Genomic DNA, 7,652 nt, shown 5'->3' on the forward strand with positions numbered 1-7,652 from the left:
AAAATGTCCTGAGCACTGTTTGCTGAGGAGTTTCCCATCTTTCTTGGACCCCAAGTGATTTATTGATCATTTGCAGGGCAGCCACTCTGGTTCATTGGTTTAGCTGCCATTACCCATGAGGGGGCGTGGTGGGGGGTCTGCCTGCCACTTCCCCTGGTCTGTCTGCTCACAGGATTGGTTCATGGGACAGCTTAGCTGGACCCTTGTGAGCCTGTCGGAATTAATGGCATTTGACTGTAGATCATGAGAAATCACATCAGTAGCTGTGGGTGGGGGTGGATGGAGCAAGCAGGAGGAGGGCAGAGGAAAGGAAGGGAGAAGAGCAAAAGGGGAGGGAGAAAAAGAGGAGGGAGAAGGGGAGAGGAAAATGCAAGAAGGAATTCTCTGACATTTCTGAGCCTGTAGCTTCTCTCACTTTTAATCACCTCCTTTGTTAATTGCCATTTGTCAATGCAATAAGTCTTTCTCCACTATAACTCAATCCTGGAACAACTCAAGTCTAAAAAGGGGACTCAGGTCTAGCCTCAGAGCCCTAATTTTCCCTAGCTAGTGAGTTCTTTGTCCTTCTCCCCTGCATTCCTACCTCCTGGGCACTGTGGAGGCATATATGAGCACTAGAACTGGCCCCAGGACAAAAGATGCTAAGGGCTGGCTTTATTTGCCAAGCTGCTTTGGGTCTGGCACCAGCCCAAGGCCCCCCTCTCCTGCCTTCCAGGGCCCAGAACCCTCTTCTACTTTCAACCATCCACGGCTTATAACTGCTCCGCTGTTCCACCCTCCAAATCCCAAGAGACTTGTCCGACTGTAAGCTAAGGGGCAAGGCAAGAAGGAGTCACAAGAACTGTATCTGCCTAGACCAGAGAGCAGCCATGCTTGAGAGGAAGGGCCAGAGCTAGGGCCAGAGCAAATGGCGGTAAGGCCAATATGACGCATTCAACAGGCTGTGTGTGCAAGTCCAAAAGCTGAAGACCAGGCTATATTCAGAAAGTCCTTTTCCTGTCCTCAAAGGAAGAAACATTTGGTCAGGTCACAGGACCCTGGGCCCCCCAGTGCCTTAGCAAATAACAGCAAAACTCGAGCAAGCCTCTGAGTGACCATGGCCTTGACTTTGTTTCCAAGAGGGGCTCTGATTTCAGAAAGAAAACTGGGGAGGAAGAGACTGTGTGGCATGGATACAGATCCTAGATGGCAGGCTCTCCTGGCTGGGCCATGTTTGGGGCCCAGTTTCCTGGGAATGGGGCCATAGCTTCCTTCCACCTCCCCAGGGAGAGAGCCAGTATATCCACCCAAATCACACATTTTGCTGTCATCAGAGATTGCCCCTTAAATCTACTCAGTGATAATGAGAAGTCCTGAAAGTTATGGGGTCAGGATTGGTGGTATTAGCAACCAAGACCAGGTTCAAGGACTGAATGTGGAACCTTGGCCTCTCTGTTCTTTTGTTCTTCCCTCCTGCCTCCAAAAAAGAAAGGACACTCTCTGGGTCCCTCCTTAGAGATGCTCAGCCCCTCTTACTGCTGTCACTTCAGCCGCCAAGGAGCCTCTCACTCCCTTGTCCTTCTACTTGTCTTTCCCTCAGCCTTTCTCTACCTGCTCTTGGGTCTGCAAAGCTTCTCAAATGGATCGTCTCTGCTACCCACTCACTATTTTACTTCTTGCCACTCCACACCCACTACTGAAAGCCCTCATTGCCTCCTACTTCTACACATGGTGGCCCCTCGTCAGTGCTCAGTCCTCTTGATCAAATGGCAAATCCCTCTTCCCGGAGCTGCACCTCCCAGGACTCACCTCAGACTTCTTCTGCCTGTTCAGTATCCCTCTCTGTCACCAGCTTATTCATCTTCTTTTTCTCTGTGGGCTTCTTCTTCCCCATAGCCCACACAGACATTCAAACTCTCCTGTATGGTTTTGAGGACACTGTGCTAGACTAGTGTTCTTACCAATGATTCCTCCTTATCTCTCTGCATTCTCCTCTGGCACCCTAAATGGGAGCATCCCTCAAGGTCCCGTCCTTAATGTTCTGTTCTTATGTGGAGGAGCTCATCCATTCCCATGGCCCTGACCTCTCTGGATTACTCATAATACCTAAAACAGTGTCCTATGTATAGGAGACACTTAATGTTTACCTAATTGATTAACATTTGTTAACCACACCGTGCCTTGTACATAATGAATGTTCCATAAAGCTGGTATTGGGGGTCTTACAGTTTACAAACATTCCCTGTATATTCATGTGGCTCCCTCCTTACAATAACCCAGTGAGGTTGATTCTTTATTATCCCTATTTTTTTAGAAGAGAGCAGGGGAATGGAGCTAACGTTTGTTTTCTGCCTGTTCTGTACCAAATGCCTTCTACACATTTTCATTTAATTTCCACGACAGCCCTGTGAAGTACCTGTTCTTAGCCACATTTTGCAGATGGGAAAACTGAAGCTCAGAGAGATGCCTAAAATCTCAAGGAGTATATAATTTACCTCATCTGCTATTTCATTGTTCTGAAAATTTGATCATACCAAATTTAGTGAGCAATACTGGAGAGGCATATAAAAGGTATCACAGAGCGATATCATAATTATTGTTTACATGTAAGTATTTTTTTGAGTTTGCATTCCTATGAAATGTAATGTCAGGCATATAAAGAGCTGAAAAGGAAAATAAAACCCTTCTATTTCCAAACATTCCCTGCCTTTCCCCCTGCATATTATAATAATAGGAACTGATTATTGCATGACTACCGTGTGCCAGGCATTACAGTCAGTGCTTTACATGCGTGCTTTCAATTAGGTAGGGGCTCCTATTATATGCCCCAATTTATACATAAGATAATTGTGCTTCATAGGAGTTAAGTAACTGGTTCAAGGGCCCCTAGTTAGTTTGTAAAGTAATTGAAATTTTAAGTCAGGTTGGTCTGACTCCAAAGTTAATGTTCTTTCAATGCCACTAGGCTGCCTTTCTGAGAGGATAGGGAAACCAAGGCTCCAAGAAATTAAGTGACGTCAAGTCTCCTGACTCTGTATCTTGTATTTTTTTCACTTCGTTCCAGCTTCTTGTATCTCTTTGTTGAAGGGATCTCTTTGTATTGTCAATGATCTTTATATGTCTGTGGTCTGTCTCCTCAACCACATTGTCAGCTCTGCCAAACCTCTTTAGATCCCCCGCACAGGGTTTTCACTAAATACTTGTCAATTGATAAGCACAGGGCTCTCTTCAGTTGAGAGAATTATTAATAAACTATCAGGCTTTGACAAAGCCCTTCTCGTCTTCCAAGGAGTTGAGCCCTTGGTGCTTAGGAGATGTATCAATTCCTCACCTTCCCTCAGCTTGAAGTCAGAAGCCCACACTCTCCGCCTCCGCACAGCATCCATTCTCCAGGGAGCCTCAATAGCGTCAGAGTCATTCCACTGAAGGCTGAATTATGTGTGTGACTCTGGGAGGATGAGGTCCCAGTAAAGCGGGAGAAGAATGCGGGCTGTGATTCTGCATGCAGGTGGAGCCTGGGGATGTTTCTTTCCATCTGAGATGTTGTGTCAACCTCTAGAAGCCACACTCCATAGAATGAGCTCTAAAGATTGATTGTTAATGTTATCATTGAGAATATTAATAATCATTCTTACATTTATTCGTACAGTGAACTTTCATTTATGCAAAAGGCTTCTGCACAAGATTTCATTAGTTTTAGTTTGTGCTGGCTTTCTGCAAAATCTTTTTGGCTTCAGTATTCCCCAGAGGGGGGAAAGAAATCCTCTGTCCAGCTTTTGAGGAAGGGAATTACCCCAAGGAAACTGACAGCTGAGACCCCGAGAGGGGAAACACTAGCTGGCTGGAATTGAAGGACAGCAAATGATTCTGCTGAGCAACATGCTGCTGAAACATGTCTAGGGACTGAACACAGATCACCAACCTCCTCCTCCTTCTTCTTTTTTTTTTTTTTTTTTTGCCTGCTCCCAGTACCCCAGAACCGACACGGTCCTCCCAGCCCAAGCAGATCCTTAGCTTCTTCTGCCATTAGAATTCACCCCTCCAAGTCTCTTCCCCCATTGATGGCCTCAGGGACACCTCTGTGGAAGCTGGCTCATCGATTATTTCTTCCCCTCCCCCAGACCAATTTTCTCATGCATTTATATGAGTACGCTCAGCATCCTACAAAGAGACAGGCAGTAGTAATAATCATAGCTAACACTCATGGAGTTTTTACTATGAGCCAGGCACTTTATTAAGCACTTTACATGCATAATCTCTCTTCATCTTCATAACATTCCTATGAGAAAGCCTTATTAGGATTCCCATTTTATAGAGGAGGAAATTGAGGTTCTAAGCGAGTAAACAACCTGCCGAAGGCCACAAAGCTGGCTAATGCAGAACCAGAATTCAAACCCAGGATTCAAACTCCCTGACAATGAACCTCTTCAGTGGACTGTCTCTCAGAATTGGCTTCCACTTTCCAGATAAGAACAGTGAGAACCAGAGATCAGAAGACCACCTAGCATTCAGAGGAAAGAGTCTCAGGAAGCCAGAAAAATAGTTTTCCTCCCTTTACTGCCAGTAACAGGCTAGATGACTCTGGGTGAGTCACTTAAAAGCCCCTGCTTCTGAATATGCAAGCAGGGTCCACAGTGTGTGGGATTTAAAAGTGATGAACCAAGGAAGGTTAATCTCCTCCAAATTTATAAAGTTTAAAAGCACCAGGCAAATGCAAAGTATTCCTGATCATAATCCTTAACATTATTATTCCAGCCTATTCATCTACCAATGAACCTGGGATAGAGTTCTGGCTCTGCCCCTGGATTCTGGTGCCATTTAAGTGCCAAGACAAATGGTCTCAGAGAGTCGGGGTGATCCATTATCTGGATATGGATTACTTCTCAGGAGTAAATCGTTAGCCCTGTCGGGCGGCTGATGAATTCTCCCACCACACCTGGGGGCTCATTGCTCTACATGGGACGTGCGGGGAATGCAAGCAGTGGCTGGAGTCACAGTGTGATTCTGCAGACAGTGTCCTGGGTGGGGGGTAGGCAACAAGGATGTTTGGGTTAGATTCCAGGGAGCAGTGAGGACCTCACCCATGCGTAGGTGAGAAGACAGATAATGAACCTCACCCACAGCCCAGTCCAGGGCAGAAAAGGACCACTTCTCTCTCCTGATGTTTGCAGCATCCTTGGGGACAACAAAGCACAAAAGATAAGCAGAGAAAGAAAGAAAAGTTTTTTTTTTAAAGGAAAAATATATGGGGAAGGGTAAATCTAGAGAGAAAACAAATAGAAACAGAAGAAGAGAAATAAAATAGAAAAATAAGAAAGGGCTCTAAAAAAATAGAAAATGAGACATTAAGAGATAAAGAGAGTGAAAGAAAAAGGGATGGGAGTGGGAGGGAAAAAAACAGATGAAGAAAGTAGAGAAACATGAAAAATGAGAACGAGGTCTTTAGAGCACCAGAAATGGTTTCTTGTTTTTCTTTTTCCTGTTTGTGTCTTTTGCTTTTGCTATGTGGTACAGATGATTTTAATGTGATGCCTCAGGGCTGGTCTTAAGAATGGTCAGATTCACCAGGCTTTCCTCCTAGCTCTGAAAGCTCCCTCCCACTTTCACCGTTCACCATTCTTGTAGGGCAAAGCATTGAAGGCAGAACCAGAAAGGCAGGGATAATTATCTACTGAAATAAAAGCCACAGATACAGAGTGCTGAGCACATAGAAGAACACACACACACACACACACACACACACACACACGTGTGCATGCACGCATGTGGGCCAAATCAGATGACAAAGAGAAAACGTTCTTAGGCAAATAGGCATGCAGGTGCTGAAAGACTTGAAATATAGGCAGGGACAGACCTATAACAGACAGGTATCAGCAAATCCAGCCTGAACATAAGGATGGGCATGGGCAGAAACTGATAAGGAACTAGATAACACTGCTGCAGATGACACCGAGGCACAAGAAAAGATGGACTCACGACCAGACAGGTGCAGAAGCAGACACACCAGCCAGGGTGGGAGGAGGAGGTTCCACCCTAACTCTGCTTTTCCTCTCTCTCTCCTCTTTGCCTTCCTGAAGTACCCTAATAAAGGGAATTTACCTCCCTGTGTCTCCTGCCCTCAGGATTTCCCTCTGGGCCCTGTGACAGTTGGTAGCAATGTGTTTTATTTAAATAAAATCACTTCTGCTAATGAGTCTGTTAGTTACTGTATCATCCTTCCCAGGGAACAGATGTCACTAACCAGTTTAAATGGCCATATCCAAAAGGTCCCCTCAGGCATGAGTTTCAGTGGTAGATTATCAACTGTGGCTAGGACAGACTTGAGGCCTGCCTTGACTCTTTCTCCAAGACTAGGACATCCCCCCCCCCCGCCCAGTATTCCATGATCCTTTGTAACTTTATTAGACTTTCCTCTTCTCCTCTGCAGTTTGAAGTAGAGGCCAAGCAGGAAGATCTAATACCTGCACTCCCACTTGAATGAGAGGAACACCATAAGATTTCACTGGATGAAAGAGTTTCTTGCAAAAGAAAAGTTTGAAAACCTCAGGGTTACATAGGGCCAGATGAGATATAAGGGTCTTTCCAGCTCTGACATTCTAGGATTCTATGACTAAGAGCTAATTCGTTCAAATCTAAACCCTCAGTAATTGGACAAACCTTGATTGAATTTGCCGAGCAAACATGGCGTCACTGTCTGCCCCAATAAATATTTAGCTGTGGCCCCAGTTTATTGATTTTGTGCAGTATCAATATTTCTTGGCACAGTTTCTGACACTGACTGGTAGACCTATGATGATGTGAAACATGCAGGCTCAAGATGCCCTCCTGGGAAAGCCACAGATGGTTGTTGGTGTGTTCATCTGGTTTGGGCTGACACACAGACTGAACCAGCCCCCACCCCCCAGACTGTGTTGGACACATGGAGGGGTTATATAACTGCCTTTGGAAGAGACATAATGCTTGGGTGGGTGGATCAAGTTGGTTAGAAGCTCAGGGATAGGGACGCCTGGCTGGCTCAGTCAGTGGAGAATGCGACTCTTGATCTCAGGGTTGTGGGTTTGAGCCCTATATGGGGTGTAAAGACTACTTTAAAAAAATCTTAAAAAAAAAGGTTCAGGGATACTGTTGCCAAATGATCACAAAGAGAACCTAAGTGGGTGGGGCTTGCTCTGTGCAGCTCTACTTTGATGATGGGAACATCCCTTAGAGCTTCTGTCTCACTTACTATTCATTCTACAGTGAGTGATTTCTCCGTGCCAATCTCTGTGCTACAGCTAGGGATACAGTCATGAACAAGATACAGTCAAATATCTCTCAAATACAGGCATACCTTGTTTTACTGCACTTTACTTTGCTTCAGAGATATTGTATTCTTTTACAAACTGAAGGTTTGTGGCAACCTTGTGTTGAGCAAGTTCATCAAAACCATTGCTGTTGGAAACAACAGTGTTTGCTCACTTCATGTCTCTGTATAACATTTTGGTAATTCTCACAATATTTCAAACTTTTTCATTATTATTTTATTTGTTATGATGATCTGTGATCAGTGATCTTTGATATTATCGTTGTAATTATTTTGGCTAGCAGTTTTTAGCAATAAAGTATTTTTTAAATTAAGATATGTACATTGCTTTTAGACATAATGCTATTGCAGATTAGTAGACTACAGTATA

The sequence above is a fragment of the Zalophus californianus genome, chromosome X, assembly GCF_009762305.2.
Source record: "Zalophus californianus isolate mZalCal1 chromosome X, mZalCal1.pri.v2, whole genome shotgun sequence".
Lineage (NCBI taxonomy): Eukaryota > Metazoa > Chordata > Mammalia > Carnivora > Otariidae > Zalophus > Zalophus californianus.